At 42.9% G+C, this 14,369-nt stretch overlaps 1 long non-coding RNA gene across 1 annotated transcript in view; it reads right to left on the reverse strand.

Annotated features, from left to right (window-relative positions):
* Positions 1-261: 261 nt before the first annotated feature.
* Positions 262-14,369, reverse strand: part of LOC137560888 (uncharacterized) — a 133,872-nt gene continuing 119,764 nt past the window's right edge. Inside the window, exons 3-4 of the long non-coding RNA XR_011029840.1 lie at positions 5,043-5,179; positions 262-314 (exon numbers count right to left, since the gene is read on the reverse strand). This is a non-coding gene — a long non-coding RNA (uncharacterized lncRNA). The remainder of the gene's footprint in view (positions 315-5,042; positions 5,180-14,369) is intronic.

Consider the following 14,369-nt stretch of genomic DNA (forward strand, 5'->3'; position numbering starts at 1 on the left):
TATTAGAAGGTTGCCACAGAGTATCATCATGTAAGAAGAAAGAACCCCAACAAAAAATAGAGGTCTAAAACTATGTAGATCTTGAAAACCGAGCAAATAAATCTGTGTAACCAGAGTCTGATTGGCCTCACACATATTTTTGTAGATGGAAGAATGCACGAGAGATCTGCAAATCCTCTTTGATTTTGTTGGAGGCAAATGGAGGAGAATGATGTAATATACAAGATTTATGATACAGCACAAACTTTCAAAGTTTTCTTGGTGGGCTCTATCTTCTCTATAAATGTAGAATCCATGAGTCTGAAAATACAGATCTGAAAAAAAAAGAGTACAGTGACATTTTATTAAATTAAGTTTTCATGGTTTATATTACCTCTCCTTATCTATTTCTCTCATTAATTATCTCATCGTATCTGTGTATATTATGAATGATCTCAAATTGCAGTTGAGATGGATAGTAAATGATAATAGTCTGTGGTGTCAGTGGTGGACTGAACAAAACACAGTATCAGTGTTTGGTGTAGTAAAAAGTTTTATTCTTTTTTATTTGGGACAAACATGAACTTTGCACCCAGTAGAGTGAATTCTCATCTGTAGGTTGCAGTTAATTGCCTATCTAGTGGCAAGTTACCTGTTTTCCATACATAATTTAATAGTCAAGCACTGGTGTTGGTAAAATACAAAGATTGTCTCTAGACTTGCTTTATACCCATTGCACAGTCCCTGTCCTAGAAATCAAAATCAACTGCTACCTACCTATTACCCCTGTGTTCTATTAGATAATTATTAGGAAAGGTTTTTTTTTTTTTTTTAATCAACTACATTATCTTTATTAGTGTTGCTCGGATACCCCTTTTTAAAATCCAAATTCATTTGGACTCAGATACCCAGATACCCGGATCCGAATCGGATATCCGAATCTGAACTTTTCGGAATCCGAATAGAATCGGACAGTGCTGCTCGGATACCACTTTTCAAAATGCGGATTGGACCCGGATCCGGATACCCAGATATCCGATCCGGGTCGGATATCCGATTTCAAAAATTTCCAAACTGAATCCGAATCGCATATCCGACCCCAGTATCCGGGATATCCGGGCAAATTCAGATATCTCGATAGAAAAAAATGGAAGTGGCCTTTAAATTGCTTAACAAATGTTTTTTTAGAGTAAATGAGGCATGTAGCATCATTATTTTTTTAAAGGGGAACACTAATTGATGATGTGGGGACTTAAAATTCCCCCTCCACAAAAAATGGCTGTCAATTAACATCAGGACTAGGTTCCAGACAGCAGTCGTGCCGCCCACATTGTGTCCAAAGTCCAACCGCACAACTGGGACATGGCAGTTTTCAGCCCAGACACCTCCACAAAATTATGCAGCAATTGTGTTTTTGGTTAAATATAGGTGGTATCAGCACAGCAGCAGTGGCCTGTGGCACCCTGGCGGTGGGAGCAGCACAGGCATCAGGAGCAGGGCAATGCAGCTGCAGCAGGTGTAAAGTTTGCAAGGAGCATGCCGGACGTGACACATGGCATGTGGCACTTGGCATGTGGCACTTGGCACATGGCTCATGGCCCTTTGCACTTGGCACATGGCACATGGCACGTGACACTTTGCACTTGGCACGTGACACATGCAAAGTGCCACATGCAAAGTGCAACGTGCAATGTGCAAAGTGCCACGTGCAAAGTGCCATGTGCAAAGTGCAAAGTGCCACGTGCAAAGTGCAAAGTGCCACGTGCGAAGTGCCAGGTGCAAAGTGCCATGTGCAAAGTGCAAAGTGGCACTTTGCACTTTGCACGTGGCACTTTGCACGTGGCACTTTGCACTTTGCACGTGGCACTTTGCACTTTGCACATGGCACTTTTCACTTTGCACGTGGCACTTTGCACTTTGCTCGTGGCACTTGGCACGTGGCACTTTGCATGTGGCACTTTGCACGTGGCTCTTTGCACATACTAAGTGCCACGTGCCACCTGCCACGTGCAAAGTGCCAAGTGCAAAGTGCCACGTGCCAAGTAGTGTTGGGCGAACAGTGTTCGCCACTGTTCGGGTTCTGCAGAACATCACCCTGTTCAGGTGATGTTCGAGTTTGGCCGAACACCTGATGGTGTTCGGCCTTTTGAGTTCGGGTTCGCCCCGAACTACTAAATGGCCGCGAACAGGGCCGAACAGGGCCCCTGTTCGGCCAAACAGGGCCCTGTTCGGCCGAATACTGCCCCCCTATGGGGTCGCAGGCATAAGGGGGGAGCATGCCCCGATCGCGGGGGGGGTCGGAAATTCCCCCCACCCCCTCCGCTAGCGCTCCCCCCTATGCCCGCTTCCCCATACCAAAGTTTAATGAAGTAAAACAGTACCGGTCCGGTGCGGTGGTAGTGGCTGGGTGGCTGGCAGTGGGCGGCACTGTTTAGTGAGTGACTGAGGAGGAGGAGTCCGGAGAGTGACGCGTTGAGGGAGGCCGGGCAGCGGGCGGTTCAGCAGTAGTACCGTACTACTGCTGAACCGCCCGCTGCCCGGCCTCCCTCAACGCGTCACTCTCCGGACTCCTCCTCCTCAGTCACTCACTAAACAGTGCCGCCCACTGCCAGCCACCCAGCCACTACCACCGCACCGGACCGGTACTGTTTTACTTTATTAAACTTTTGTATCTGGAAGCGGGCAGAGGGGGGAGCGCTAGCGGAGGGGGTGGGGGGAATTTCCGACCCCCCCGCCATCGGGGCATGCTCCCCCCTTATGCCTGCGACCCCATAGGGCCCCCAAAAGCGGGATGTTCGGGGAGTTCGGGGTTCGGCCCGAACATGCCGAACATCGCGGCCATGTTCGGCGAACTTTCCCGAACCCGAACATCCAGGTGTTCGCCCAACACTAGTGCCAAGTGCAAAGGGCCACGTGCAAAGTGCCACATGCCAAATGACAGTCAGACAGCAGAGGAGAAGACACTAACTGTCACACTGGCACTGCTCAGCAGCACAGCAGTTCTGTAGTAAGCTAACACAGTAGTACTACTACTCTAACAACTACTAGCACTGACTGCAGTACCACAGCACTAACTACACAATAACACAGTAATCCTATTCCCTAATCCCTAACCTCTACTGTAGCTAGCTAAAGATAACAGCTGGCCAGCAGGCAGCAGCAACCCTGGTCTGTACACAGCACACACACAGACACATAGCAGCTGGAGCAGCACTGGAGCACACACTCTGACTGTCACACAATGAAATCAAGCTAATTAACAATAGAACAATAGTGTAGTGATAGTGAAGGGGTTAATCACTGAACAGCTTTAGGTTTATCACTGTGTACAGCACTTGCTAGGCCAGCAGCACTGGAGCACACACTCTGACTGTCTGTCACACAATGAAATCAAGCTAATTAACGATTTAACAATGGTGTAGTGATAGTGAAGGGGTTAATCACTGAACAGCTTTAGGTTTATCACTGTGTACACACTTGCTAGGCCAGCAGCACTGGAGCATGTCTCTCAGTCACAAGCAAGGATGATATCTCATCATAGCAGCCCTCCTTATTATACAGAGGGGCTGGCCAGGGTTCCTTTCTGTGATTGGGTGGCAGGCTTAGGCTTGGAGCCCTCTGATTGGCTCAATGACATCCCGGACGTCATACAGTATCTCAATAGTCAGATTTTGGAGGATATCCGCGGATATCCGCATTGCCAACCAACTATCTGCAGATAGCTATCCGGATTTCTACAGAAATCTGGTATCTGAATCCGAATCGGATAGCTGAAAAATGGTCAAATATCCGGGTTACCCGGATATCTGGAATCTGGATGAGCAACAATGGAATTGGATATCCAAACCCAGTATCCGGGAAATCCAAATTGATTTGGATATCCGGATAGAAAAGTGGAAGTGGCCAGTAAATGGCTCAAATTGCTTCCAAAACCCCCTCTCTCTCTCTCTCTCTCTCTCTCTTTCTCTCTCTCGGACTGAATGCCACCAAAAGGGATGTTTGCCACTGAAGGCCTCCATTCGGATATCCAAACTAACTATCCACCCGGATTTTGGATTTCACATGGAAATCTGACTTTGCTCGGATAGTGCTATTCGGATTTACACAGATATCCGGAATCCAATCCAAGGTTCGGATAGTGGAAAAAGTTCGGATTATCTGGGTAGTTCGGATGAGCATTACTGATCTTTATCTTTAAACTGAATCCTCAGTCATGTGACAAAATGAAATTTACATTTTCTCTTGAGTTATCTGCTTGGAGACAATATTTAATCTTCACTTTAAAATAACTTTGCAGCACTTTTCAATTGAAAAAGTACCAAAAAGTAGGCGAAACATTGAAAAAGTAGGTGAAATAAAATGTATTGAGTATTTTCTTGGTTGCTGGTGGTTTAAAAGGCATTTTATTGACACTTTTTTTTTAATGTTCCTTATTTTTTATTATATATATATATATATATATATATATATATATATATATATATATATATATATATATATATATATATTTATTTTTAAAATTAGCCCTAGACTGCAATACATACACTACACTACATATATAGACGTCAGCCTATGGTAGGGATTAGATTGAGAGCCGTTCGGAGGAACAATTACGTGATAGGGCTGTCCTCTGTACATTGCTGAGCTAGATCGCAGTGCTGTACACATATATATTATCTTTGTTTGTGTTAAATTCAGCCTGCCAGCTCTGATCGCAGCTGGCTGGCTCATCGCGGTGGCCCCCTGTGTTTACTGCCAGTGAGTGCTCGTTCCCTGCAAATCTCGCTCCTTGCGAGATCACGCTGTATGGCATGATCGAGGAACGAGAGAGCCGCTCTGTGACTGCCTAGCACGTGGTTAAACAGTGGTTAAAGAGAAGATGGAAATTATCTCCTAAGAGAAAATGCAGAAGAAAATGTTAATTGCATATGGGCCAACGCCATGTCCAAGTTGGAGAGAGGCACCTCTCTTTGGATCTGGTGTTTATTGAAGAAAAAATGCAGGAAAACCCAGATTCATTGCAAAAAAAGTTCAATCAAGTAAACACTAGTAAGTTTACTAACCTTTTGACTGTCTTTGCTGTAGTCTTCTATAATTTAGGAGATGTTGTAGCCCGTTACTGTGTTATAGTAGAACATTTTCTAATAAATAATGGAAACGTTTACAGGATCTCGCAGGTTTTCTTCTGTTCACCAGTGTTCTAATGTAATGACAAGACTGTGACGGTTTAATTTTCTGACATTTGAAGTTCATTTTTTTCTTTTCTTGAATCTTAGTTTAAAACCTCCCAAAAGTAGAAGCAAAGAGACAGCTGCCTATGTTTTAATGCACTTCAGGTGGCAGGGGTGTCACAGGGATGAATGCTGTGGGTGTCCTGTGAAAATAGATGCAGCAGTGGGGGAGAAGCACTGAGCGAGTGGCAGCTTCCGCTGTTCTGGGTTTGCTATACTAAGTATAGGAAGCCCAAAAAGGCATCTTTCAAATCCACTCCAGAATCCCCTATTGGTCTTTTAACAGACAATTGAGAATCCCTATTGGTCTGTTAAAATATTAATAGTAGGCACTGGAGGGCATATCAAAGATGTTTATTTACTTAGTATAGCAAGCCCATGGCTGGAGATGGGTTTGACATGTGTGGGGCTGTTCATCGGGGCAGGGACTGATGAGTGTGGTGTTCCTGGCTGTTTGTCAGGTATCAAGAGTATATGGCATTGAATAATTTCCGAGGATACTGTTGTGGGAGTAACGAAAGGTAAGCACTTTTGGTTAATTAAGAATAAAGACTTTTCGTGATTTTAATGGTTTCATCTTGGGTCCCCTTCTCTTCAATATACCATTATTACAGATCCTATCAGACACACTTACTCTTACAGAGAGAAGAAAAGAAAACAGACATACAACAAGTCATATCACCCATTACACACCACCAGCTACAACATTCAAATGCCTTGCAGATGATTCAGGTAATGTGTTTGAAGTTAAAAACTTGGGCAACTGTATGAATTTGAATTATATATATAACTGTGTTAGAGCTTCTCCACAGCTGAAGGCTTCATGGGTGTTTATAGTATATAGTGCTTAATACCCAAAATGTGGTCCAAGGAAGGACAATTGGTGGACCAGTGAATGGGTTCTAGGTGCCCAAGGTTCACTGACACACATGGAGAGAGAAGGCCATCCTGTCTGGACACAGCTTAAATGATCTTCAGGTCACTGTCCTGCAGGGTGGCTTTACATCACAAAACGAGAGACTGACAGCAGAGACAAAATGTATACATTGGTTCAAATCTGTAGATGTAATATTGAACAAGGATGTCAATTTCTTCAATTGGTATGAGGTTGATAATATTTAATGTCATAATTATTTTTCTTTCTCAGCCTAGACAAACTGAAAGAACTCTTGAACTAGGAATTTATGGTGCCTGTGTGCCTGGCAGTGTCTCAGTTGTGTGAGCACCTAATAAACAAAGGGCCTTATCTGTTTGTAATAACAACCTAACAGCCTCTGACACAGTTTTGGATGCTTTGTTTCAATGAAGGCATCATAATGACATGTATTTATGTTTCCTAAAAAAATCTGTGTATCCCCTTTGATGCTGCATGTATAAAGCTGTCTTATAAGCCTACAGGATTCAGTCTGATGAAGGCCCAAGGACCGAAAGCTTACTATTTTATATATACTTTTAAGTTAGCCAATAAATGGTATCATCCTGATTCAAAACTTCTTGCTGTCTGGTTAGGTCTCACAAAAGATCAGCTGTAGCTCAAATTGTTAATAACCTTTATAATAGCCATTATTGAAAGGTATCATTCTGATACACAGAGCTTTGCAGAATATTGAAATTAGTGACAATTGGGGCTATATGACTAAAGACAGTTACAGTGGCTATGCTGATGTTTACCTAGAATGAGCGTGTAAATATAAAAACCACATCATGGTGCAGTGGGCTCATCTTACAAATATTTATTGAACAAACATTCATATGATTTGCTGGAAAAAAAAGAAGTCTGATACATGGAGAATCCTCATCTAAGAACATACAGGACTTTAAGGACCTACTGTATAATGTGTTGGTTTTAGATACCACAGGACACCTTTGGAGGTCTTGCGGACTCTGTGTCTTCATGTGTCAGAGCTGGTTGCTTGGTACAATGAATTTCTATCCTATTACCAAGTAGAGTAGCAGGAGAGAAGAAAGCACAGAAAAATTTGGGAGCCCAATCTGGTGCAATATCGTTAGTAGATCGGGGTATATTCAAAAACAGTTGAGAATATACTCACGAAAATGGGTTGCAGCAGAGGCAACCACTCGTAGTCGCAGGTGGGGAGAAACCGTCCTCACTCGGCCTTTCAGTTCCTAGATGGTCGCTGCTCCGGAAAAATTATTTGTCCATCGAGAACCCTCAACAAAATCACCCTTAATGTATAAGGGATATCAGCTAGAATTTAACACAGGTAGGAGGCACCCAGTCTAGATTATGTCATTGCAGTAGTAGTACTAAATTAGAGTATATATCAAATGTTATCAATGTCAGCTGCCATTTGTTCTTAAAAGCACTTTTATTGACCTGAGGAAGCGGCTATCAGCCGTGAAACACGTTGTCTAGTGCACCAATAAAAACTGATTTCTTAATCCTGAGCATCTACTTGAGTTTATACCAAACACCAACAAGGTAGGACGACTTTACCTTCCTATATTTGAAGTGATACAAAAAAAAATTGATAGATACTCTAATTTAGTACTACTACTGCAATGACATAATCTAGACCGGGCGCCTCCTACCTGTGTTAAATTCTATCCTATTGCCCAGGTGTTTTTGTATTTAGGCTGATTAGATTACATATTTCACCAACCTAACACATTTTTAATATATTGCCTTAAAAAAATAAATCCTTAAACTGACCAACAACATTGTCTATTAAATGCACCCACTGTATAAAAGATGGATGCTGGAGCATGTATGGAATGAACAGTGCAACATTTCTTCTGCCAAAGTACAATCATTGTACAAAAATGATTGTACATAATTGATTGTACAAGTGCATAATTTTGCATCCATGTTCCATCAGGGTTTGAAATCATTTGAAGAATGCAGTGCGTTTCTCTTAAAAGAAATGCAGGAGAGGGTCAGTTATAGTTGCCTTAGGCTGTGAAGCACCCAGCAAAATATGTATTCTTCTGGAAATGTGCAATATATAGAAGACAAAGTAAAGGATGTATTCCCATCAGGCTATGATGTTTATGTTTCATCTCCTGAGAGTTCATTAAGGAAGATAGATAGTAAATGTGTTCTTAATTGATACTTAAGGAGTATATGCATACTACGTCAAGACTGAGAGTAGTTAGCAGCCAAATCTTGCTAATATTATAAATGGATTTTTGGATGTTTAGATGTTTGTTACTCGATCACACAACAATGGCTGAACAGAGTTGAATGAAATTTGGCACACACATTGTACATTACCTGGAATAACATATAGGATATTTTTTATCCCCATAACCAAAAAGTGGGTGGAGACAAATACAGATTTCACTGGGGAAATGTAAACTGCAGCCATTCTTACACTGTTAATGGCAGGGTTCTCAAACTTTGCACAGTTGGTCACTGGGTGACTGGGGTTAATATATAGAAAAGTGGGTGGAGCCTACAAAAGCCAATCAAAATTCACTTATTTATTGATTTTCAAAGGGAATATTTAATTGCTGCCATTCTTGCACTGTTAATGGCACAGGCCTCAAACCTGGTACAGTTGGTCATTGGATGACTGGGGTTCAAATTCAGAAAAGGGGGTGGAGCCACAAACAGCCAATCAGATTTGTTTAATTTCACTGCAAATTATTCATGCCAAAGACCGCAAAGCTCACAAACTTATCATTGAGTAATTGAACAATTGTGTGTTATGGTTAGAAAAAGTGGGCGGAGCCACCACCAGCCTAATATATACCCGGGCAACGCCGGGCAAGCAGCTAGTTAAGAAATAAGGGTACAAACACACATGCATGGGGGTGTAACTAGAGGAGATCAGCCCCTGTGTCCCGGGGGAGGGGCAGAGCTGTAAAGGGCCCCAACTACCACTTCACTACCTCCAATAAAGGGGTCCATTCTTCAGATCAGGTGTTTTTGTGGCTACACTTGTTATGGGTTTGAATATTATGATGTCCACACTTGTTTTATGGCCTTTGCAAGATGAGCCCCCAGGCTCTGAGGGGACAGTGGGGGGACCCCATCAAAGGTTTCATGGGGGGCCCCATGATTTGTAGCTATGCCACTTAACATCCAATGTGTTTTTTACCACTCTTATGCAGTATGAGGGCTGACTCATTGTGAATTCCATGAACAGATAATGGCCTCGATTCACTAAGCTTATCTCCTGTCTTTAATAACTCTTCTGAGCTGTTTCTACAGTTACCACCATGGTGATAACTGTAGAAACAGCTCGGAAGAGTTATTAAAAACAGGAGATAAGCTTAGTGAATTGAGGCCATAGTAAGTAAGCTCTCATACTACCTGGAAGTGGTAATATTGGCCAATGTGTGTGCCAGGCTTCAGTCTACCTCCTTGCTACCAAACGTAATTGTGCCTTCTTAAAACAGAAGGTATTTGCAATAATTCAGCTGTAAGAAACGTTGGTTTCCCATGATGCAGCATCACTCCCAAATATGCAAATCATCTCTTTATGCCCATTCACTCTTGGAAAGTATTCTTTGTAAGCAGTGCTGATGAAGGATATTTCATAATATGCAGTTTTTCTCATTTTGGTTTCCTTAATCTCTACCATCTTCTCCTCACTGTGGGAATGAAAATATGTTAGAAATGTGAGCCAGGCCACATGACGTTTGCCCAGTCCTGTTCTAGCTCTACAATTCTAGACCTCAGACCGGCAAATAAACAATGGCTATCATTCATAAAACTGTTGTCGGTAAAGTAAATCTATGCGGGAAAACACAGCTGGCGGAATTTTAGACTTCTGGCTGCTCATTCATAAAAATGTATCCAGTTGCGATAGCAGTGCGGAGATTCCCCGAACTAGGCTGGCAGTAGGCAGGCGGTAGGCTTGCGGAAGCACAGGAAGCTGCGGAGTTGATACATTTCTCCATGTTCCGCTCTACTGCAGCTGCCTGGGAGGTCTGTGTGTCTACATTCACTTACATTGTTATCGCCACATCAGAGGGAGCTGTACTTCCTGACCTCACATCGCTTGCGGTGATCTTTATGAATTAACATTTTGCTACATTTGTTACGATAGTCACCGCACAAGGCGGTGATTTATCGCTCTGCTCGGTAGTGTCAGCTTTTCATGCGGAAAGAGCCTTTATGAATGCAGAACTTGCTGTGTGTTCGTTAAAGTCAGCTGTTTTAAGCATTTCCACATGCGGAAATGCTTTATGAATGATAGCAATGAAGGAAGCCCATTATAGGCTAGATTATGTTTTCATGAGTGCCCTTGTGTTGCTTGTTGTCCTTGCAGTCCCCCTGTTCCCCATCCCTAGTCCTCTTCCTATTCAATGGGATCTTCCAGTCATAGACCTTTTCCAGGAAGTACTCCCAAGTGGCACCACGGGATTCAGAACTGTGCAGGTGTAGTTCCAAACCGCACATGCACAGCAAAAGCAAGCTCCCCTCCGAGAGGGAATTTTTTTTTTTTCACCACACATGCCGCCAGCCTTAGCCGGCACTTACTGTACTGATGTATAGCAAGTCCCAGCAAAGCTTTTTTGAATGTGTCACCAGGTTTCCCCATGGGTCCCTTAACAGACCAATGGGAATCCTCCCTAAGAAGGATTCATCTTTGGTCTTTCTAAGGGGCCAATGAAAAGTCCCAGCAGCACTTTCAAGGATGCTCTGCAAGATCTTCCTGTATAGCAAGCCCCGACCTTGTGGCTGCCACTGGCACCCATGCTCTCCCCCGCCCCCCTACCAAACACACCCACAGCACCCTACCCTGAAATCCCTGGTGACCCCTTCTCTACTTCCTCATGCTAACCTTTGCTGGGCAGTGAAAGAGTGGGGGTGAGCGTGCGGCAATGAAGAGTTCACCAAGAGCGTCAGTGCAAGGTGCTGTAAATTCCAAGGGTGCTGGCAAGAGTGGGTGCTATGTGCTAAGGAGGTGGTGCCAAGGTAGGAAAGCATGGGTGATGGTGACAGTCAAAGGGTTCTGGTCTTGCTATACTTAAGAATAGCAAACTGCAGTACAGCATCTTTGAAAGTGCCGCTGGGCTCCCCATTGGTCCCTTAACAGAACAATAGGAATTCTCCTTAGTGATCTGTTAGAGGACCAATGGGGAGCTCAATTGGCATTTTAAAAGATGCTTTGCTGGGGATAGCTATACCTAAGTATAGCAAACGCCGGTAGTAACTGATGATGTGTGCGGTTGCTGTTCATTGCTCATCAGGGATCTTTAACCAAAATAATGAGAGGATATTTGTTTGGGACATATCCGAAGATATTGGTGTGGAATTAACCAAAGTTAAATATTAATGATTAAATAATACTAATAAAATACATTTCCATTGTAGTGATTGTATTCCTCTTTTTAACTCTTTGTGGAAATGCATAAGGGATACTTCAGTACCCCATACCCATTTCAGTGAGGGGGATGTCACCATGAATCCGCTCAGGACCTACACACACAGGAGGGGGGTAGTTTGTTACCCGGACCCTCCTTCTGGGCACCGAAGAGAAATATAAGCCCCCTGTTCATGGTATGGACAAGGGCTCTAGGGAAGAGAGGGAGGCTTTGCCACCCCTCCTTTCCAGAGCCCCCTCACGTTGTGGACCATGCGGAATGGTATAGCTCAGAATGCTGAGCCCCATGTGTTCCGGGCTCCACATTCTGGCTATACTAGCCTGCATAGGTGACAAGAGGTTACAGAGGCTTTGGAGGGAAACCACATTTCATGAAAAAAAAAAAATAATAAACAAACAGTAACATTATACTAGCAATGGAAATATTACACTATCTTAAAGATAATACGTACTCTAAAATTCTTACAATAAAAAGCATCCCATTCTATTCATTATGTTCTCCTGGGCCACTCTGTGCTGTTTCTGCCACTCCCTGCTGCAATCCTGGCTTGTAATTGCCAGTTTTAGGCAGTGTTTACAAACAAAAAACATGGCTAATAACCAGCATGTTATAGGCTGAGAGAAGCTTAGTCCGTGACTCATATAGAGCCTGGAGGGGGCGTGGAGAGGGTGTTTTTAACTTCTACCTATCACAGCAAAGCAGCACATTCTTGCCCGAGACCCGACAAAGCTGACAAAGGAAAGATGATTAGATTATATAACAGAGATAATACAGCCACTGTGCAACTAGGAAAGGCTGCAGTAAGACAGACCACATTAGAACAGGTAAAGGAACTTATAGGATAGAAGAAATAAGGCTGACATTTTTGTTACAGAATCTCTTTAACACAAGACATAAACTGGCATAGTTCCAACATAACGTCTGAAAAAGGGCATCATATTTTTTTTCCTTTGACCCCTAAGTAGAGATGATCTCCAAGCTTAATCATGAGTAATCATAAGCAATTACTCGTGATTCAAATGAGGTGTAGTTACAGCAGGTGTGCGGCAAGGAATGAAAGGGTTATTTACCCATAAATCTGCCGTCCGCCCTGTGTCCTATTAGTCCGTGCTGTTAGATGGCTCGTGTTTCAAACCTCGCTGCCATCACTTCCTCCTTAAAGCCGGAAGGAGGAAGTGATGGCAGCGAGGCTTGAAACACGAGCCGTCTAACAGCACGGACTAATAGGACGCAGGGCAAATGGCAGAATTATGGGTAAACAACCCTTTCATTCCCCACCACACACCTGCTGTAACTACACCTCATTTGAATCATGAGTAATCACTCATGACGACTCATCGTGATTAAGCTTGGAGATCATCCCTACCCCTCACCACTAACACTAGCCCAAACTATAACCTTCCTCACCCTATCACCAATAGTGTCAAAGAAGAAAGGGTCATTGAACATGACAGGATCCTGCATACCAAGCTTAAAGGGGTCCATTAAAATATTAACCTTGGTTGATGAAAAAATGTTTATGATAAACGTTTTCCAAGTTGTAAAGAATGATTTGGTATACTTCTCCTTATGCAGGAGGGCTTCTTGTTTCTCCATATTCATGAATCAGTTCCTCCTTGAGGTCCCAGGAGGTGGGAACAAAAGGGTATATCCACTTATTTTATACTAGCTGGACGCCCGGCGTTGCCTGGGTATGTATTTGGCTAGTGTTGGCTCTGCCCACTTTTCCTAACCCTAACACAAAATTACTTAATGACCAAGTTTGTGAGCTTTGCGGTCTTTGGCATCAATAATTTGCAATGAAATAAAATTAATCTGATTGGATGTGGCTCCACCCATTTTCTCAATTTGAACCCCAATCACCCAATGGCCAACTGTACCAGGTACAGGTGATTAACAGTGCAAGAATGGCAGCAATTAAATATTCCCCTTAAGAATCAATAGGTGGATTTTGATTGGCTTTTATAGGCTCCACCCACTTTTCTGAATAATAATCCCAGTCACCCAGTGACCAACTGTGCAAAGTTTGAGAACCCTACCATTAACAGTGTAAGAATGGCTACAGTTTACATTTGCGCAATGAAATTTGTATTTTTCTCCACCCACTGATTATCTAACATTGTTCAGGTATGTATTTGGCTGGTGTTGGCTCCGCCTACTATTTCTAACCCAAACACACAATTACTCAATAACCAAGTTTGTGAGCTTTGCGGTCTTTGGCATCAATAACCTGCATTAAAATGAAACAAATTTAATTGGCTGTTTGTGGCTCCACCCCCTTTTATAAATGTAAACCCCAGTCACCCAATGATCAACTGTACCAGGTTTGAGGCTTGCGCCATTAACAGTGCAAGAATGGCAGCAATTAAATATTCCCCTGAAAAATCAATAGGTTAATTTGTATTGCCTTTTGTAGGCTCCACCCACTTTTCTGAATATTAACCCCAGTCACCCAGTAACCAACTGTGCAAAGTTTGAGAACCCTACCATTAACAGTGTAAGAATGGCTGCTGTTTACATTTTCCCAGTAAAATTTGTATTTGTCTCCGCCCACTTATGACCTGGCAATGCCCGCTTATGTATTTGGCTGGTGTTGGCTGTGCCCACTTTTCTAACCCTCACACACAATGAATCAATTACTCGATTACCAAGTTTGTGAGCTTTGCAGTGTTTGGCATCAATAATTTGCATTGGAATGAAACAAATCTAATTAGCTGTTTTTGGCTCCACCCCTTTCTTAAATTGAACCCTAGTCACCCAATGATCAACTGTACCAGGTTTGAGGCTTGTGCCATTAACAGTGCAAGAATGGCAGCAATGTAAATATTCCCCTTGAAAATCAATAGGTTAATTTTGATT

The sequence above is a fragment of the Hyperolius riggenbachi genome, chromosome 3, assembly GCF_040937935.1.
Source record: "Hyperolius riggenbachi isolate aHypRig1 chromosome 3, aHypRig1.pri, whole genome shotgun sequence".
Classification (NCBI taxonomy): domain Eukaryota; kingdom Metazoa; phylum Chordata; class Amphibia; order Anura; family Hyperoliidae; genus Hyperolius; species Hyperolius riggenbachi.